The 22,574-nt window shown below is 28.9% G+C and overlaps 1 protein-coding gene and 2 non-coding genes across 8 annotated transcripts in view; all 3 read right to left on the reverse strand.

Moving 5' to 3' along the window:
* Positions 1-594: 594 nt before the first annotated feature.
* The window catches only part of Ntan1 (N-terminal amidohydrolase 1), a 338,443-nt gene continuing 316,463 nt past the window's right edge, over positions 595-22,574 (reverse strand). For 4 of the 6 annotated variants that reach the window (XM_075368116.1, XM_075368113.1, XM_075368114.1 and 1 more), the window contains 8 exons: positions 21,955-21,991; positions 19,351-19,401; positions 17,054-17,243; positions 16,642-16,669; positions 7,302-7,342; positions 5,337-5,456; positions 3,639-3,706; positions 595-704 (listed from right to left, as the gene is read on the reverse strand). The gene's annotated coding sequence lies outside the window, so the exon portion shown is untranslated. Of the gene's footprint in view, positions 705-3,638; positions 3,707-5,336; positions 5,457-6,226; positions 6,329-7,301; positions 7,343-16,641; positions 16,670-17,053; positions 17,244-19,350; positions 19,402-21,954; positions 21,992-22,574 lie in introns of all 6 variants that reach the window. The other 2 variants (XM_075368118.1, XM_075368117.1) reach the window with 2 other exon arrangements.
* LOC142327156 (small nucleolar RNA R38) lies at positions 5,538-5,617 on the reverse strand. Its single transcript, XR_012756942.1, has one exon. It is a non-coding gene; the product is annotated as a small nucleolar RNA R38 (small nucleolar RNA).
* On the reverse strand, positions 12,624-12,694 carry LOC142327153 (small nucleolar RNA SNORD31). The gene has a single exon (XR_012756939.1). It is a non-coding gene; the product is annotated as a small nucleolar RNA SNORD31 (small nucleolar RNA).

Raw genomic sequence — 22,574 nt, forward strand, 5'->3', positions numbered from 1 at the left:
GTAGGAAGCTTTCTACTAAATCCTGGTACCATTATAAATCCCAATATATTTGAAAGATTCCAGTTTATGGGTGGTCTTAATAAATGCAGAAATTTGTGATCAAGCTAGATTTGATCCATATTTTTATGTAATAAATAATATGTAGTTCATTTCTCTGCAATGCTGTTTTGAAGCTACAACCATTTAAAACACCACTAGATTACAGATTTATGCTAGAAACCACAGAAAACTTCAGTGTGCAGGCTTCATTTTGGTAGTGGAAGCAAATAGTTGTATAAATAATGCAGAAAAGTGTACGTAGATTTGAATTGAAAATCTACAGGATATGTAATATAGATAGAGAAATATATGAGCGACCGAAATATTGCTGGAAAGCAACGTATACATGAACAATACAGACAGCAATCACAGTGCATAGGTATATAAATTAGCTCGAGCAAAAGTTTTTTTATGGACATTAGTTTGTTTACTAAATACACTAAAAATTTTGCTTCAAACTTATTAACATAGTATCAGACGTGCATTTTTTTCTGATGCCTGGTAATTACAATAATTACTAACAATCATATTACTATAGGAAAAGAATGCAACAAGACACAATATATTTCTAGATTTATTTAATATAAAACAAAGAATATTCAATAAGTACAAAAAGATTAAGTAGTTTCTTCACAAACAGGCATAGTAAAATTCCTTCACCTCACCTGAAAAAGATAAAAAAGAATGAATTAGATTAATTAGTTCCAAGCACAACCATTTATTATTACTGTGAGCATGTGAGGTTTCAGCTAGGACTGTTTTTCAGACTTTTCATTTTATCTAGGCATGTTCTATGAATGTGCCTAGATCAAATTATTATCACGATAATTTGGGACGGGTTTCACTTTTCTGTTTGTATTTCCATTATGGCTGACCATGGATGTTAGTTCTTATCAAAAAGGCAACATTGATGGAAAATTTTTAGAAAACAAGCAGTAATTAGGAGGATGATTATGACTGATTATTGTTTTTGGATTGATGATAAATTCTGTAATGATACTAACAATTATTGACACTCAAAATCTTGAGGACAATAATAATGATTTTATTCATGACAAACAACATATCTAGTGGTGTGTGTGATAAAGTTATTATAACTTTTTAGATAAATTATAGAAAAATTATCCATATTAAGTGAAATGACCTGCTTTCAGATTTTACCCATCAAATGCATTACACAACGTTAAGCAGCATGACCTTTTCCATCCATAAGGCCTGGCATATACTTTTTCTTTTAAAATTGGCCCATCAAGTTCAGTTACCGTGGATCTTTATTGGGTTAGTATTAACGGTTTCTCCCCATAAAATTATCAAAACAAACATGGCAGGCCATTCTATGGCTCCCTCTGTGACCTATGCAATGATCTGGAAATCACTATAAAATATAATTTTTTAACTATGCAGATCCGCACTTGTTTTTTACCTCTTAATATACCTCAGTTTAAGATATGAAGCAGTTTCCATGTATCGCCTGTATGCTTAATAAAATGTACATTTCATCAACAATGGGAACACATTTTTCTTCTCTGTAACATTTAGTAACTTAAATATTGTATTCTTTGTTCTTGTATTTCATAATTTTCAATGAGAATATTTATACTTTTTTTTTCTCCATAAATCCTAAGCTCCAAACTATAGCCTCTTTCGGTTTATTACAAATATGTTTAGCTGTAGGAAGCACGCACTTTTTCTTTTTAAAATAGAAATTGTATACAATTTGCCTGGCTAAACATTCACCAAAACCATCTAAATTACAGTTTTATGTGAAGTAGTAGTGGTAGTATGACTTTAGCCACTCTCAATTAACAAATGTTTATTTATTAATAAATTTTTATCACCAGCTACAAAGTTTTTGTTGCAATGGCCAGTTCTTCTTCACTTGGTAACGACTTTTAGTATCACGACTATCCCAAAGACAAAGAAAATAACATTTTGTAAACCTACCTTACCTAGTAAACCAATTAGTAACAAAACAGCTTTCAGATCACTCCAAAGTTGCCACTATGCTATTTGTGTTTTATTGCTTCTAATAGAGATTCCTCAGTTTCACTGCTTTCTTGAAAAGGATCAATATAAACACGCCAATTCTCCAGGAATTGCTGTTGCTGAATCCCAAGCTCTTTCATCAGGCCATCAATATCAGTACACAAATGCACAATGAATTTCTCATTAAAATAAGTTTAGTTATTTCATGTTCTAAACATAATAACTTTTGTTTTTTCTGTTAAAAAGTTCCACTGTTGCATTCTAGATTGCGAACTAAATTATTAAGTTAATGTTGTTGAATTATTTCTCATCAGATGCAGAAGAAATTCTTCAACATCCTCTCCATCTTCTGTTCATTTTTCCTCTAGCAATGTCAGATTAGATGGTGATACAGGTAACTACTCCTCTCTGTGTGGTACCCGCTTTAGAGCTTAGAATATATCTGCCTATTTTATGAACTTTCTATTTTTGAATGAAAGTAGCAGGCTGTGAGATTGTACTTATGTTCATGTCTAACTAGCGGTAGATAAAGCAAACTGCATGACTTGTCATTTCCTCTTCAACCATTCAGTTAGAATTATTGATCACGATTTGCAAATAACATAAGGCACCCAGATTTTATCTTGATTCCAGAGTGTACAATAAAAATAAAATTTATAACTTGTTTTTTTTTATCATTTCAGAAATTCTCTTTCTTTGAGATTTAAGCGTAAGTTTACCAGACATAAAAAACTGTCCGGATAATTTGAATGTCCACAAACTTTTGCCGATGCCAAGTTAAACCAAATAAAAACAAGAAAAATCACTTCAGATTATAAAGAACTGTTGAAAATATAGCAAAACACTAATAACTGTGAAACATAACACACAGTATAGACAAATGAAGAGTGAATAACATTTTAAGCTCTGTAGTATGTCTATAATAAAATCTACTTCTCATGATACATTGTATACATTTATTATTTTTTTCTTTAAGCATGTATGCAAATTGTTTAAAAGTAAAAATTCAGAAACTACTCTTAATTGTAATGAGTAGTTGATCAAAATGTGTTTATTATGAAATTTTTTTTATAAATTTAGGATATACATAAAACCTAGATGTAATACAATTTCAATAGCACATCTGAAATCAGCACCCAAATTACAGTGAGAAAAGTTGTGTAACATGTTAAGATACAAATTCTGTGTTGAGAAGTGTTATTACATAAAATATCAATTTATATTAAATATGTGAAATAATGTAAATATATGAAGTAAATAATATCAGTTAACCTAGCCATTTAATTTATAATAGTTGCAAATATTACTTATTGCGATGGAACTGTTTTTAAGTTTATTATTGGAAGTAATATGAAATAAAATTTACTACAGGATGTCTTGCTCATATTTATTACTATAGCGATTTTTCAACTTTGATTACTTACAATTCAAAAAACAAAGCATTTATCAAGAAATGGTGTTCACCATATCTTCTATCTGGAAACTTCACATTAAATCCTGTATCATTTAGCAAAGAAATTTTTTAAGTAAGAATTTTTAGCTACTTGGAATTTCAGCAAGCAGAACGGAAAAAAAAGTAAGATTAATGTGTAGGAAATAATCTAAATTCTTACTTCACTTCTGAAGTGAGCTCAAACATCTTAAAATAGCCTGGTTAAATTCATCTTGCATAGTTTTCTATCTGAAATACACAAATAAAGATAATTAGTTTAAAATTTAACTTAATTCATAAAGCTACACGCAAAAAAAAACTTTGTCAGAAAATAATTAACATCAAATTAATCAGACATATGCTTGTCTAAATTGAAATATTCATCATAAAAAATTAACTACTACAGGGGTCATTCAACAAATCCTTAGAAAATGGCAAGGGGAAAAAATCACTGGGAGGCCAAATCCAGTGAATGTTGTAATTCAAACTTTATTTCCATAATTTTGGCCATCAAAACTGCCGCTTGTGTGCATCCTTCCTGCATTGTCTTCCTGGAAAGGTAGTAACTTTTCTTTTTCAAATGAGGATGTTTTTCTTGATTTCTTCACTCAACCGGTGCAATAACAACACACAATACTCTCCAGTTACTGTTTGTCCTTTTTCCAAGCAATCAGTGTAGATAACACTGATGCATGCATCCCAAAAACCATGGCAGTCACCTTGCTGGCTGATTTCAGTCTTCAGAGCTCGTTCTCCTTCAAAAACCCACTGTTTTAACTGTTCCTTTGTCTCTAGTGCAGTAGTGTATCCATGTTTCATCCACAGTTACTAGTCAGGATTGCAATGGAAAACCACCAAACAGCCTCAGAGTCTATACCACAATTGCGTTTATTCTCCACTAAGAGCAAACGTGGCGACACCCATCTTGCCAAAATTTTTCACATCCAATTTTCTGTCAAAATTGAAAACTATGTACCTTGCGATATGCTTGTGGCCTCAATTATTTCACGTACTTTGATTCGTCCCATCACTTGAAACAATTTCGAATTTTGAGAATCATAGTGAATTTTGTCAATCATTATGGGGATGGTCAATTCCACTAATGTCCTGAATGTTCCTCTTTTGTGGATGTATGGTCACGTTTTAAACTCATTTACCAAACTGTAAACAGTTGCAAACATAGGAGCAGATGTGCCATGAACTTCGTCCTACTCAGCTTGGATCTCTTTCTGTGTCAAGCCTTTTAAAATTAAATGTTTAATCACCATTCAAATCTCACTTTTTTCACTTGACGCTTGTTGCGTCAATTGACTATGGCAATGAAACCACGTGTGATGGATAGAGCTGAAACTTGCACACTAGCAACAAATGACACTTACTAAAAACAAACCTTTTTGATACTACAAATGCCATCCTCTTGGGACTTAAACGACCCTTGTAAAACAAAAGTAGCTACTTTTAAGTAAAAAAATTTACTTATATAATAGAAAATCCCATAAAAGGAGTAATGAATCATTAATTTTGATTAAAAAAAACCAACTTTCTTAAAAAAGGATATTTATTTAATGAATAAAAAGAAAATTGTCTAATTTTAGCATTGCTAGTTACTACAGTAACTCTCAAAATCCACCTTAAACACCATAGATAGGTATAACATTTTTTTTTACACTTTTCACCTGTTACCCAACAATTATATAATATAATATATTAACTCTTTATATAATATATATATATATATTACAATTATAGCAATTGTATGTTAATATATAGTTGCATTTAAGAATATTAAATATTTTTAAAAAAATACATTCAATAGTAGTAATAATGAAAACTATTATTATTAAAGACAAATTTTTAAATGATTGCTTTGAGAACTTACCAATCTTAGCTACTGATTAATTTCTTGTTAACTTTCTAGCTCCATATATTAACAGTTCATACAAGATTAATTAGAAATGTCCTTTTCCAAAATGTCCATCAAACAGCCCAGATGTCAAATCTAAAAATACAAGCTAAATTACAGAAAAATCATTCAAATATTGCTAACGAACAATATCTTTTAAAAATAAAAATGAAATTGTCACTTATCAGAACAGTATGCAGTCAGCAATTTTATGTTATGACAGGGATAACTGTTAAAAAGAACTCATCATCAAGTGTCATGTTTCACTTATCATAGTTACAAGCACATCAAGTTGTCTTGTAAGAAAGTTTCACTAATATCTAACTAAAAGATGTGTTATAATAAAATGTCAATAAACATTAACCTTAAACCAATAAACATTATTAAATTTAACTACAAGTTAAAACTAACTAATAGAGACCTAAAAGTTAACCCTGAGTGTACAAGGAAAACTGAGGACATTTACCACTATTTGAACAAGGCATTCAAGTCAGAAGGCAAATAAATAGTTTTCCATCAATCTTGTCTGACTTCAAGTATTGGAGCAAACCCTCCAAAGATAAAAATCTTGGTATTAATAAAACCTAGATTCTCGTTAATATTTTTAGATAAATTATCTAAATTTGTCAGAAAATCTGATAAAACAACAGATCTCACAACCCTGTAAAAAAAGTTGTCAAAATCAATTCTTGCCATTTTTTTATCTGTTTGGTTTCAAATAAATGTAGAATAAAGCAAATAAATAGAAAAAAATTTAAATTAACAAAGAAAACCAATGAGAATCTTACGCCAAAAACTTAAAACATGGGTTACCTTTTTCAATATAAGAAAAATAGATGTAGTTAAAAAAACATGTAGTTAGTTACCTACATGGTTTTCCCATTTATTTAATCAACCCACCACCACTACTACTGCTGCTACATATATTTTTTTCTGAATCTGAACATGGAATTTTTTCTTGGAATTCCCTAGAAAGAAATGAAAAATTTATTACGCAAGCCCTATTGATCTAGATCAAATTTATGAGAAATGAAATAACTTATGGTTTTAAGAAATAAAATTGCATTTTATTTCATGCACAAAACTAAAATTGTTAAAATATAAACAAAGAAAAAATTAAAATAAAAGTGGAGTGACTCCACTTGATCTGAGTAATAAATCGCTATTAATAAACCATTCCTGAAATAATCACAATTGAAGAAAACAAATGCCACTAAAAACTTAATTTTTGCAAGATGTAACTTTATAAGAACCTAAATACCACAAATTCATTCAAACCTTAAATGATTATCACTTTTCTATTGCACAGCTCTATAATACAGCTCAATATATATTAAACAAATCAATCTTACCTTCCTTTACCTATATAAAAGTAGGCTGCTTGCATCAAACCTTTTGAACAAAACAAAAGACAAGGATCTTTTAAGCCTTTACATTTGATCAAAATTCAACTTGTAAATCAAGATCAAAGAAAGAATTATACATATTATCAAAACAGAACAAAAGTAAAACTAGGAACATTTTTAAACTAGCCAACCATTGAGAAGCAAAGAAAAGATAATCAGAAAAAAGGAGGTCAAAGGTAAAAGGCAGGCCCAACAGAAGTTATCTATTAATATCTAATAAATCATACAATTTCAATTACCAGATTTAATATGGTAGAAGAATCCAAATTACCATACAAAATGTCGAAAATAGGTTTAATTAGGAAAATGTAAAGCATATTTTAAATCTGACAGTAATCACTTTATATTCATTTATCATTTGAACCATACACAAATCAGATTTTGCTTAATAGAATAATAATACACTACCAAACGCATATATTATATTGGGGGGGGGGGGGGGTGAATACACCAATGTTGATGGATGATCCATCTCAATATATGATTGTTCTTAATTTATAGCAATTAATTATTTACAGTTTAAATTCATACTCACTATCTTTTGATGCAGGCCTAGAATATTCTGATGTTCCTCACCTGCAATGCAACAGGCAAAAAACATAAGATTCAATAAATAAAAAAAGCTCTTATTTGTTAAAAAAAAAAATTCAGAAAATCATAATAATCATTTAAGTCAGAAACTCTAATCTGGCAATTCTGATTGTATCATCACTTACATGTAATTAAAATCTAACATCATATATTCATATCTGCTTAAACATAAAATCTATTTTTAATTCAACCAAGTCATAGTCTGTGTAATGTAAAAAAAGTTCATTAGCAAAGTGTAAAATTTTTGTACTTCATGAATTACAGGTTGCATATATAGCCTAATATGGTTCAAACAATGTTAAGACTAAATTTCTAAATTCTTCTGAAACTGAATAAGTTACAATCGGTAAAAATATTCTTATTATGACTTGGAAAAATGCATAATGAATTTTATTAATTTTGGGATACATAATCTCTAGAAAAGTGAACATTTACATAATGATAGCAATGGCAATGGAAAAGGAAATTAGATGTTTACATATCGCATATTGTTAAAGTTTCTACGTGTATTTAGTTTTATCATTAACACATATTACTTTTTTTTTTAAATATGATGAAAATCAGTTGACAATTTTATTAATTGAGATTAACTATACATTATAATGTTCTGATTAATACAGAACTTTATAATCTTTTCCTTTATATATTTATTATACTGTAACTATTTCATTTTAGGCTGTGGCTGATCTGCTATTATATTTTGTTGAAACTGGATGCGTTGTAAAGTTTACATACATATTCATTATTAATTTTATGACTATGATTTTGCATACCATACTTTTTGTTTTCCATCTGTTTGCCCGAAATGAGTTCAGCTCGCAGGGTTAACCATAAGCTCATGTTTGATTATTTCTTAAAAACAAATCCTCAAGATAGTACTAATTTTGTACTCAAGAAAACGAGACTAAATCTATCTGGGCTACCGAATTTAGAATTAAAAACAAGAAAAAAACAAATAGGGTAATCACACTGAAAAATGAGATAAAATTGTCTATACGATTAGGTATAATGTTAAATACATTGAAGTAGTAATGAGTGCCATAAGAAGGATATTTCACAATTTTATGGCAAACTAACTTCAAAGGTTCTAGTAGTAGTAAATAATGAAAATAGTCTTCCTTAGTTCAGTTTAAATACTTCCACAAGACATCCACAATTAAAACACAAAGACACTCTTTTTAGCTTGATTATAGACTGGATAGAAACTGTTTCTAAATTACCTAATTTGCTGTAGTCCATGCCAAAAGAGGAAGAATTTCCTGAGGGCGGCAATTTAGTTTTCATGGTCAAGTATTATCATGACAAAATGCAGAGCTTAGGTTTTGAAAAATGAATGGTAGATAACATTAAGGTTGTACTCAAAAAAAGGAATACATTAAGGGTGGGGCTTACACCAAAAGGAATGTGCTATCCAAAACACACTGAAAAAGTAAAAGTTATACACAAACTCTTGTCATTGACGAAAGAAGAAATTATCATTCTTCATTTACAACTATACCACTGTGAACTTCAAGTCAGATTAAAAGGTTTATGGCTTAAATATAACATTAAAAATGAATAATGTTCAAGCACTAATAACCACGGCATTTGCTGTGTTCGGAATGGAAAAATTGTGGCAAGCATACAACCTGCAAGACAATGTGGAACCTTTAATCACCTGAACAGTCAACCATGACAATGGTTAATACAAATAAAAGTGCTCAGGCATTATGCCATTACAACAATTTAATGGAGAGTAAATATTTAGGGTATAATTAGTATAAATTTTTTACAGATGTATTCTGTAAGTGTGCATCAGCCCCACCTGGTTTTTCTTCTTCAGAAAATCAATTAAGTCTAAATGAAAAAAACAATCTGGTAAGTTTACACCCAGTGAAAACCTTATGTTGCTTTTAGTCTATATTATCTGGCCAATATTTCAGATATTTTACATATAACTGAAATTTTTAAATTACCATTTATTATGTTAAGAAACATGTTAAAATTATATCGATATCTTAGGCAGTGCATGTGATGAACTGTCGATAACTAAATATGTCTTTACAGTGATATAATATAAAGTCATGGTGTATGCTAGTCTCCATAGTCTCACAACTAAAACATGTAACTGAGTATACATATTTATTGTACTAGCTTGATGAATGAAACTGTATTCATTGTAATTTCACTTCAAATATTTTGATAGCATTATGGTTTATTTATAGGAAACCATTCTCACACTTAATACAACTAATTCTGACTTTGTAATTTATTACTAAAATGCTTTTTAGTTGTTAAAAACGTAATTATTTTGTTTTACTACACTGCTGACTCAAGGATTTTAGGTGTACAAATGATACTTTGATACGTCAGTTAATGCAGTAGCTTTCCACCAGCTACAAAGTAGTGCTAGCAAAATGATTTTGTAGGGACACACCACTACTGTGGGCTGGCTACCTGTAGAATCTTAAGTAAAATTATGTTATATTGAACATGATTCAACTGCCACACTGTTACCAAAACAAGTTTAAATGGTATAAAGGTGTTTCATTGATGTCTCACTTCAAAATGAAAATAACGCTTGTGTCGCACAGTGATCATAACTTGAAGGATCTTATATAAGATCCAGACATGAATATTTATTGTCAATAAGGGTTAAGCAATTATTTTTCAATACCATTCAACATCAAATACCACGCACACACATAAATATATACACACAATAAAAGCATCAACAAAAACATACATGATATTACCTCAGTGATATTTCAGAACATTCAATAATCATACATTTTCATATTGACTAGGGCAGATAAGCTGTCATCACTAATATCACTGGACACAATCAGAATTTCTCCTCAATAAATCCACAACTTAACTATTGTTAATAGTTAACATAACAAAAAATGCTTAACTGCTTAAAATTAAAACTTTGATATAAATAAAAATCTAAACCCGACCTACCAACTTAAAATAACTTTGATGTCTACACAGGGTAAAACAAAGCAATTCACAAAAATATTTTTTATACAACCCTGGCACTGAAATGATGATAGAAAAGTGAAAATCAAACATATTTTAATAGCGATGTTACAAATAGTGAAAGATTTCATCCTGATTTCTGCTCCTTTGCTAAAATGAAGCCTTACTGAAATTCTTGAAAGATGAATTAAGGGACAAATTTTTAGTCTTGGTTAAATAACCAATAAACAAATAAAAGTCATTATTGGTTAAATTGATAGAGAATTTGATAAAGCTGATGATAATCTACCAAACTCACAATAGCAATTTAGTTGTACTTCATATAAAACAGGAAGACAAATATGTAGTGTAATTTTTCTGATATTGTTTCATATGAAGTACAACTAAATTGCTGTTGTGAGTTGTTGGTAGATTATCATCAGTTTTATCAAATTCTCTATCAATTTAACCAATGAGTTTCTTATTATTAAGATGGCAGACATTTTTGAACAACTGATGAAATGTAAGAATGTAACTTATATGCTATTTTATTTGGTTTTAGAAATTTAGTTTGTTTTTACAATTATATCAAATAATAGAAGGCTCTTTGTTTTGCGTTACAAGATTATTTTCTTGCATTACTTTTTTATTGATTATTTTCATCAATTTTATGAGAATTAAACAAACAATTTTATTTGTTCATTGACAACTTAGTTATTCTATGCCAAAGTTTTTATTACAAAAGATTTATTTTTTAACATTTTTTTTAATACTTCCCGTTTTATAGAAAATAATGAGTATACAGTTCTAGAACCCAAGTTTTAAAATTTTTGGGTCAGAAATCACTAAATTCACCCATTAATTTACCTTCCCAGAATTTCAGTGGAGGAGCAAGAAATGGCTCAAAATCTTTCACTAGCCTTATGACTTGTTAAGTTTTCAGGCAAGTTTACATGAACCTTTTTTCATTATTTTAATGAGAGAAATAACAGTCTTATAGAATTTAGTGTTCAGTAAGTAGAGTGAACTACACTGGATGAAAAACAAATCTACTGAACCTGAAAATGTAATGTAAAAATTGTGAATTTAACATTTATTACACAATTCTCTCTGGCGGTTGATAATGTGAGAATTTTTTTACAATCATGGCATTTTGCCAAAATACAATGTCCATCGTGTAATAATGAAATGAAGCTGAATGATGATCGACACATTTTCTGTTACAAACATAAGAAATATGAATGTAAACAGTATAACGTAGCCATTTTGCAATACACAGATAGGTTAGAATACCTGTTATTTTAAATTTTCCATAATATGATGTGTAATAAAGCCACCTCAGCAAGAGGTGAGCTTTATTACATCACTGTGTAGTGAGCTAAATTTATCATCTAGTACTGTGGTAGATTGGAACAATTATTTTCGGGAAATTTGTTTTGAATATTTGTGTACTAATTCAAAAAAGGTTGGAGAAGTAGGCAAAAGTTGTAGAAATTGATGAAGCCAAAATCTGTAAATGAAAATATAATCACGGCAGAATTATAAATGAAAATTGGATATTTGGTGGAATACAATGAGACACAAAAGAGGTTTTCATGGTTTCAGTACAAACACGTGATAAGGAAACTTTGCTACGCATTATAAAGGACTATGTGCACCCAGGTTCTACAATTATTAGTGACTTAACTGTGAATCATATATACAATTTTATAGATCCAGACACTGTGGGCACTTACATTTGATTGTCAATGACAAGACAATCGAATGTCAATGGAGAGAAGTAAGAAGCAATACAGAGTTATGGAAATTCTGTACACCCTTTCCACAGACATATGGCCGAATTTTTATTTAAAACGAAGTATTGCGATTATAAAACACAATTTCACCATTTACTTATAAGCGAGATACATATCGATTCCGCAAATCATGTGTGTGATGATTCTTTAGAAGTTATCAATCATCATAATCTGATTCAGATTAACAATTTCTAATTTATTTTCACGTTTATATCTTTAATGTTCCACATATTAAGTATTTTTTCAATTTTCATTGTGTTATTTGTATCACTATGTAAATTTTTACTAATTTTCTATTTTCAGACACCCAAAATAATCATTAAATGAATAAATATTAATTTTGAATTTGATATATTTTTTTGTGATTTTGGGATGAGGCACCTCAACTAATTATTACCCAATGAAGTTCAGCAGAACCTCCAGGAATACCCAGTATATTACGTATATTCATTTAATGTATACATTAAAAAAATTTAGGCAACATTTTTAGATTTGATTTAGTAACAGAGTACGCTTATATAAATGTCAATTATTTGTCAGAGAAAATACCAATCCTCAAATTATTCAGCCTGGGGCGGTAAAATCAGATCATCATACAAATATTATCACATTCAAGTTTATAAAATTACATGAAAGCACTATTTATTTTCAAATCGCCATATAAATACATATAATAGAAATATAACAATTTAATTCCTTCATAACTACATAAATTTTAGATACTGTGTTATAATACAATAAAAAAAGCAATAGCCAAATTAAGAAATATATATATATATATATATAAAGTTACACTCTCCTGTTTATAGAGATGTCACAATCCATGAACCATTTGCTAGGCCTACCTAACAACAAATTTACATTGAGATCCCAAGGTATGTGTAGTTTAGTAAAATATGGCTAAATATTATAAACACAATTATTTTACAAATATAATTTACTTCAACACAATTTGGTATACCCATAGGATCTTAATCTTATGATTCTTATAGTACTTTTTAAGAACAAATGAACCAAGATTTATATTTTACATACTATTCACTTTTGCCATCTTTATTTGAAGAAAAATACAAAAAGTATATTACAAAACTAGAATTTAGTCTTAACAAAACAACTTTACACATTAATTCATCTCTTAATACTGATGACAGTTTAATGTCCACTTTTTACTAGACATTCTGTGAAATGATTGATGATGTATCAATGGTTAGGAGTTCTGTATAAAAACATTTAGTTTTATGGGTATTCAATTTTATTTCTACAAATTTTCGAAAATTTTATTCTATCACTATTTTTTATTCCTATATAAATAATCATACAGAGTTAAAAAAGGGCTTCTTGGAAAGAGTAAAAGATAGAACTTCATCTTGGTGTACTCAAAATTCATTGTTACATAACTGAATCTTATAATGTTTACTGAAGTTTACAAATTTTTTTTCTTTTCAAATTTTGGGCCCAAAATAATGAAGAGCTGAGAGTAACAGGCCTGTTTTTTACCTTTTAGGTACTAGTAGTATCTATTAAAAAAAAAAAACTGGATGGTTATAGTGTCCATTAAAAAAAATGGCCACCAAATCTTAAGATTTTGAAAATGGTCTCATATTTGGGACCCAAAAACCACACGTGGGACAGTTGGCAAAAATGTGAAATGGTTACAGCAGTAACTTACTTTTACGTACTTTAAAACAATATAAAATTTATTTTACTCTGAGGGATTGACAAGTAATGAAGCCATCAAAATTGCTAAAAATATTGTTCCTTCTAACCATGAACAATGTATCCAAAATATTCACAATGTACTTTTTCAGACAATAATGTAGGCCTACTAAACAAAATATTTTGATATGTCTATAATTCGATAGCTTATATTCTAGATAGTTTGTTTCTTCAAGTATGACAAACACAAACTCATGTTTAAACACGAAAGTGAATAGACATGCATGGACATGAATGTTTATATAATCCTGAATGTAAACATCTAATGAATGTCTCTGTTACTAATTTGTCTGAAAAATTTCCAAGCACTAATGAAGTGCTCAGATTACTACAAAGAGCTGGGATGATTTTGATTCTGAAATTATTTTAAAATAAATTTAATGTTTTATGGTTTCTGTTGACTGTTGTGATCTAACTATTCAAATTCTTTCATTCCCAGAGTACTTAGATAAAATTACAGAAAATTTAAATAATTTAAAGGCATAATTTTGTTGCAAAATAACAAGCTAATTATTCAACACTAAAATGGACAACTTGAAGGAGGAGTATTGTAATGTGAGACTTCTCTTAAATTTTTTTTACAGATACAAGATGAAATCTAATCATATCACTGGTCAAAAATTTATGCTATACTATATCCATTTCTCATATATTTAAAAAAAAAAAGGAAAATTACAAAGCTAAAGCTACTGTGTGATTAGCGAGAATTTGAAGCACAATACTAAATTGTTCTGCTCTTCCAAAAGCAAGTTATAAGTAAAATAAAAACACTGTTACAAGTTAAAATATATATTTTTCTGATGGCTCCTCAGCCCAGTATAAGAACCATTAAGATTTTGAAATCACAGCTGAATGGCATTTTTGCCTCATACCTTTTGGAAAAGGACCACGCGATTCTACTGGTGGAACTGCAAGGACTGCCAACTAAAGCAAGCCTTCAAAGGTCAGTCAACAATATCTAATTGCTACATCTTTTGAAATTTACAATTATTGCTACGACAATATTAATAATATAGCATTTATTTTCTTAATAAAGATGTTCGAGGAACTGAAAAACACCTCAGTTCTCATTATCAGGTAATCACAACAGTCCCAGTGTTGGTACATAAAGATATTAGTGTTTCTGATTGTTTTATAGGTTTACCAAAGCCAAAATGTAAAAATTACATCAGCTGTGTATGATGGAAAGTTGTGGTAAGTGAAGACATTGAAGTCAAAATACATGAAAATGAAGAGGAATATCAAATACAAATTTTCCACTGGCAGGGTCCTGGTACTTCATTCAAGAAATCATTGAGGGATAATCAAACATGGGTTCAACTGGAAAATATTTTAAAGATTCTCATGCCTTCAGAGCTTTTTCTATCAGTTACTGGAAGAGGACAACATTTCACCAAAGATGAGTTAGGATTTATCAGTTCTACTCAATAAAAAAAATGGCAGGAGCAAAGTTGTTAGTTAAGTTTGTTATCAAACAGTGCAAGATTTATTCACAACTCCCATTAGCAGGAAAATAAGGTAAAAGTGAACTGAACAACTAGTTTATGTATTTGAATTTTTATCTTTTTGTAATTATTATTTATCATTATATAATTAATAAATATTCAATTGCCAATTTATTCATTCTAACAGAGTATACTTGTAATTTTTATAATCTGAAAAATACATAACATCAGTATTTTTGGATACGTTGCTTACGATTAGAAGGAATGAACAGTGGTATTGGTGGCTTCATTACTTGTCAACTTGTCAACCCCGTAAGTACATAAAAAGTACTTAATGCTGTACACATTTCACATTTTTGCCACCTGTCCCACATGACGCCTTCAAAATTTTACGATTTGGTAGCCATTTTTTTTTTAATGAAGGATACTTTGTAGCAGTTCAATTTTTTTTTAAGTTACTAGTACCCTAACAGTTAAAAGATAAAACAAGCCTGTTACCCTAAGCCATTCATTAATTTTGGGACAAAAATTTAAAAAACAATTGTGAACTTCAGAACATTACAAGATTCAGTTATGCAACAAAATAAATTTCGAGTACACTAAGATGAAGTTTCATATTTACTCTTTCCAAAAAACTCTTTTTTGATCTCTGTACAATGTAAAAGAATGCCACAACTCGTGGGAAAAGCTATGAAAATGGCTATTTTACCTGTTGGCAAGTTAGAAAATAGTCTTATTACTCAAGAACTTTTTTTAAATATAAAAAATATTTTTTGGCCACTACAAGGTGGGCAAGTTAAATATCAAATATCATCAAAATCAAAAATAGTGATCATTTGTTGAATTAAAATGGAATACCCCTAATATGAGTCTTTTCATGGGAAGGATAGTTTTATTACTTTCTAATACTCTCTTTTATCTTTAATCATAGGCTCTTTACACAAGTAATTTATTGTAAAGTTTTATATATATTTATTAACAACAAAATAGGCAAAAAGGCATATTACAATTAAATGTATGCTGTTAATCTAACAAAGTATTTAATCCACACAACTGTATTATATTCTGCTATAAAAACAACATTATGCTACATACTAGATATTATTTGAAATGAGTCATGGGCTGCAATGTAACATGCTTTAGCTATAAAACTACCAGTTTTGTGATATGATATAAATAAACAGTTCTTAAAATGAAATGAACACAAAAATCCTTCTAACTCTTCTGTATTTTGAAAGACATTTCCAATAATGTTCTTTCTTCTCGGACAAAAAGAAACCCTCCTTATTACGACCTACCCCTTCTACCATAAATTCTAAATAATTAAAAAGATTATTCAACTAATAACTCATTTAATCTGGGATTTATTAACAATATAATTGCTTACCTCTTGAGATGTAATGTCCATCTTTAACCTGAAAAATATATGTTACATTAGAACTATTTCACCACAAAAAAAAAGATGAAACAAATTAATATGAAATATCAGATAAAAAATACCAATCCTCAAAACATTTCAGTCTGGGGCGGTATACCTAGTCATCATATGTTAATAAACACACAAAATACCTACTACAATTGAAAATTAATTAAAAATGAATTTAACATTATAAATACTTATGTACAGTTTACATTAAATGAAATTTCAAATGGAAAGTATGAACATTAACTACAACCATACAGAAATTAACCTGATAACAGCCAAATTGGATGTGCTACTAGGTGCAACTGAACTACAAAAATCTGCTAACTCTACTACTGACCACATAATTTAATGCTATAAAAAATTAAATACTTACTGCCAAGAGGTGAACTAGAAGTAACTTGGTCCAAGCAGCAATTCTTAGATATTTTCAGTTTCTTTCATTAAAAACAGCCATCCAAACTAAGTGAGAATCATTTTTTCACAATGAAAGTCCTTTCACTTACATCACAAGAGAAATACTTAAAGCATTCTTCACTTTCCAAACATTCTAGTAGCTTTCATAACTACAAAAAAGAACAGACATTAATTAATATCATGACTTTAGAGAACAACAAAGGTTGGTTATAGAATGTATAATCAGAATCCTTTTGAAAATCAGCACTATTTGCTCAGCGAACAAATTAGCCTGTCATATAAGTTCATCATAAAATAAATTCTAAATATGAATACAAAATAATTAACCTATTGGTTAATTTAATTAATAAATGTATATGTGTCTGTGCGTGTGAATGTTTATATTCAACAAGGGTATCTTGTAAAAATGTTTAATACAAGATCTTCACACACAACACAATGGGGTTAACAAATTCATCTATAATTTACCCGTACATCACACCAAAGTTAATTAAAATTCAGTCAACAGTTTACTTAATAAAATAATGGCAAATTAACTCATATTTTTTTATACTACCAGTTTTACTATAGAGAAAACAGATCTACGATTTGTGAAATGGAACAAAACTTTTCATTAATTAAATAAAACCCCTAGTTAAAAGTAGAAATCCAAGTCATGAACAAAGATTGTGGGCCCACACTATTCACTACCCCAGTACGAAATATTCTCAATAAACTAGATTTAGAAAATTATAACCACCTAACATCAATTCTATAACCAATAGATAAGCTGTCAACAGCAAAGTTAAAAATATGAACAAAAAATTTTAATCTAAGCTATTAAGGGATTTGGAAAAAGGGAACAATATATTAATATATTGTATGAGTACATGATACCATTTTCTCATGAATTAATATTAACACTGCAGAGATGATAAATTGAAAATAACACTTTTAAATTAAATAATTTTGACATACAAGGTCTGTAAATAAAGTAATGAGACTAATCTTTTTTGGCAGCCAAAGTGGCAACACTGTAAAGTTACTAGAGTAAACATATGGTTATATGAACATTGACTTAATATATTTTTAGTCCATTGTTTACACTAGACAAACATTTTGTCAAACTCTGTGAGAATGCTACTGAAACTTTTTTCAAAATTGAAAGGGGCATATGGATATGATGCTCTGTCACAAGCCCAAATTTTAGGTGGTTTAAAGCATTGGTACTTAAGTATTAACGCCACCGCAGCTACAGCTTTATTTAAAAACAAAGTAGTCAATCGGATTTCGGTGGAAAATGGGCCGATATAGAGTTTAACATAGATTCAAAACAGTCTTTATTAATTTTAATAAATGGTTAAATTATATTTATAAAATAGATATAAATAACCATTTATATTTCAGCTTAACCTACGCTCGCTAACCTTGATTAATTTAACAGGAGTGTTTTGATTATTTAAATAATTGCAATAATTACTGAATTTATTAAATAAAATACTAGAAAAATTACGGTGTTAATTAGTCAAGGTTAGGTTTGGTTAAATTATATTTATAAAATAAATAAATAACTATTTATTAAAATTAATAGAGAGACTGTTCATTTTCCACCGAAATCCGATTGACTACTTTGTTTTTAAATAAAGCTGTAGCTGCGGTGGCGTTAATACATAAGTACCGCATTTTCAGATCCATTCTGGAAGACCATTAACGTCAAAAAGTGACAAATATATATTGAGCAAATCTGAGACTTTTAGAGGTTTTGTCTAGAGGACAGCCTACTGTAAATCAATATGTTTACAGAGAAATTAGTGAAAAGACTGCAGAAAAGAGTTGCCCGCATGAGACCAGCCATCAAAGACAACTGGATTCTGTATCTTGACAATGCACCTCTTGTCACACAGCACTCTCAATTAATGAGTTTTTGGCAAAGAAAAATATTCCTGTAGTTTCTCAACCACCTTATTCACCGGACTTTAGTCCCTGCGACTTCCTGCTCTCAAATTAAAAAAAAACACCACATAGGATCCATTTTGGAACAGCAGAAAACAAAAAACTAGCCGACCATCAGAAGGATATTCCAGTTTCTGAGTTGCAACATTGCTATGAGGGGTAGGAAAACAGTTTGAAGCATTGCATGGCTTTCCAAGGGAACTATTTTCAAGGTGAGAGTCCATATACAATTGTATTTTAAATAAAGTTTTTCTTTATTTACTTAAAGTCTCATTACTTTATTTAGACCTTGTATCTAAGTAATATAACAAAAACACTACTTACTTGATTGAAATGAACAGATGCCTCAATAAAATGACTATATTTGTGCTCACCCTGAAAAAAATTAAATTTACTTTAAGATATCTTGACTAAAATTAAACATGAGCATAAAATGTTAATTTAATTTTCAGAATCCTTTTGTATAAATCAGCGTTATTTGATCAGAGAACAAATTAGCCTGTCAAAGTATCATCATAAAAAGACTAGATACTGCACACAACTGGTGTATTATCGAGATCTCTATTACCAATGTCAAATAAATACAGTAAAGGATAATTTGTAAACTACACAGTATTACTTACTAGAAACCAGCTAATTCTAGAATAATGAATGTCCTTTATTATGCTACAAAATAAATACAGATTAGACAAGCATGTTATATAAAATTTTTATCAAACCAGCTATGTTATGTTTAAATTTTACTTCTCCAAACACTCCTTTGTTAAAAAAAATCTTATACATTTTATATATAATTATATTTTACACAGATTGCATAAAATCTAATCTACAATCTGATTTAATTTTTTTTTTTATAACTTAACACACCAAATTATTTTGCACCTAGTATAAGAAAAGACATCATGAGATCCACCAGCAACGACTGCATTCCAATCCACTAAGAACTAACTCTGTACACTAAAAAATTATTTGCAAAAATAAAAATTGTTAATATTTCTATCAGAAACAAGATACAAAGTTTCAAGTTATCTAAAAAAAATTATTTTTATACTCAGCAGTATTAGTCTCAATTTCTATTTATTGATTATCTTGTGTATATGAATTCAATTTTATCCATAAATTTGGTGAAACTGAAACACATTACTAGATATATCTACTATACAACATTTCCCAGTACTAATATTCACAATTTTACAGCTAATGTAAATTGGCAGAGGAAATTATTTCATACGCAACAAGGAAATATTACTGTTATGTAACAACTATCAGTAGAAAAAAAGCGATTGCAATGCATTATCTAGCACAATAATCTACAATTCAGATCGGGTGAATCCAGACTACTTGCCCTCTGGGTTTTGAAACCTGAGTCAGGTTCCTAAAAAAAATTAGGAGAAGCAAATTTCAACAAATTAAGATTAAAACATCATGGGACCCTTCCAGAGGGGGTCAAGTTTAAAAATGGCATATTAACACTGAAAATACCTATAACAGTACATGCACATATTTTTGTAAAAGGGCTAGAGTTCTATAGATTCATAAAATTTGAGAAAGATTAGAATGAATAATTGCTGTGAGGGTTACGGATTTATTTATTTTTTACAAAAATAGCTTATCTTACTAGCAACATATCAATGTATTGAAAAACATAACAAATTATGATATACGGCACATACACAAAAAAAAGGAATTTGTGGTCATAAATATGTCACTTTTACTTGAGGTCTATAAATATCTTTTCTGGCAAATGATATCGGTAAACATGGAACACATATAGATTCGTAGTGAATAAGAGTATACAGTAAAAATGGTTTTTTGTCAATCTGAATAGCCTTTTGAGTGGTGGGAATTTTTATAAAACGTAGTTTTCTGAATCTACATTCACTTAACATACGTAGTACACAGATTAGTAACATATGTTACTAATCTGTGATTTATGACATTGGTTTTTCATCATATTTTGCCCAATTTTCAACCAATTTGCTTGAAAGTATTATTTTTAAAATCAGCAAACTGTTACAGTTTCAATTTTTTTGTTGTTACAGGTATAAAAAATATCAAATCATAACTGTTTTTTGGGCAAAATCTGTTAAATCTCTAATATACTGTAATTTTTTTCACAAGAGGGTAGCATAAGACTATGAAGGGAGGCAATGAAATACAAACATATTTTCGCAGAGCGCTAATCAACCGCGGATCATTGTGATGGGAAAAGGTTAAATGAGATAAATCAGACAACTTTTGTTTCATTAAGCAGTTTCAAATTAAAACTTTTACCAGTCCCAATCATTCTATATTTTGACTTAAAAAAAAATGTATTATAATCCAGCTCCAGGAGAAGTGTTAGTTGAATTTATGTTGCACTGGTAATAGAATGTAGAATTTTAAACTTATCAGATTCCAGAAAAAGCTTCTTAAAAATAAAAAATTGGTTACAAGCGTTAAATAAGGGCTACACTAACATGTCATTTTAATGGTAGTTTAAATGTTACTTTTCAAAGTTAAGAAAAACCCCCTGAAAAACCTTTCTACTTTGATGCCATTAAAAGATTGAAAATTACAGGCAAGAAGTGTTTTATATATTTAACATAAAAAAGTTTAATGTCAGTTTTTTGAAAAAAAAAAGCATTAAAGTACTGCAGAAAAATCATTAAAACATAAGGTGAAATGTTCACCATGTTCAACCTAAAAACATTCTTTTAAAACAAATTTATTTATTCTCAATATCATTATGACAATTGTAAAAAACCAACTTTCAGTATGATTTTTAATCACTTTTATTCACCTAATTGTATATAAGGGAAAAAATAAGAAACTAGTTTGTTTTAGTCAATCAGTTAACTAATAAAGGCAATTAATACATAAAATTCAAAATTATTAACTTATAAAGAACACATCACTAATGTCTAATTCAAATTGAAATACAATTACCATTTGTTTCAGCTAGGCAAACAAACATTAGTATAATCTGGAAAAAAAAAATTAAAAAAATTATAAAACAAATCTTTACAAACAGAATCTATAATAAATAAGTAGTAACAATCAGATCCTATGTTAAAATCACAAGACATTCATAGACTCTAGCCTGGAAAATATCATCATAAAAAACCTTAATACAGTTTACTTTATTGTAATAAATTTTTTAATTTCTTTGTAATTATTCTTGGGTCCTTACACCATACAACAGCAATTTTAGAATTTTGAATATATAAGAGATTTCACTACATTTTTCAGTAAGCTAAGTAGTGTGAATGGTTCTTTTTAATTTACTTTAATGAAATGTGATAAAATTATATATAAATAATATATATAACTACAGTACATAAATAATAAAATATATTAAAATTATTTATCTCTTCTGAAATGTTCTTACATTTCAATGTATTCATGTAATATCAAATGTGTTACTTTCAATATTTTTAAAGATTTCTTTACTCAATTTTATCAACTATTGCAGTTTTCCACTTTTAATACCTCTGTATTTCTTTTGATTATTATTTAATAATTTGTTCAACATATAACACATCTGGTCCTTCAGTTTTATCAATCAG

Source organism: Lycorma delicatula, chromosome 6 (assembly GCF_047948215.1).
Source record: "Lycorma delicatula isolate Av1 chromosome 6, ASM4794821v1, whole genome shotgun sequence".
Lineage (NCBI taxonomy): Eukaryota > Metazoa > Arthropoda > Insecta > Hemiptera > Fulgoridae > Lycorma > Lycorma delicatula.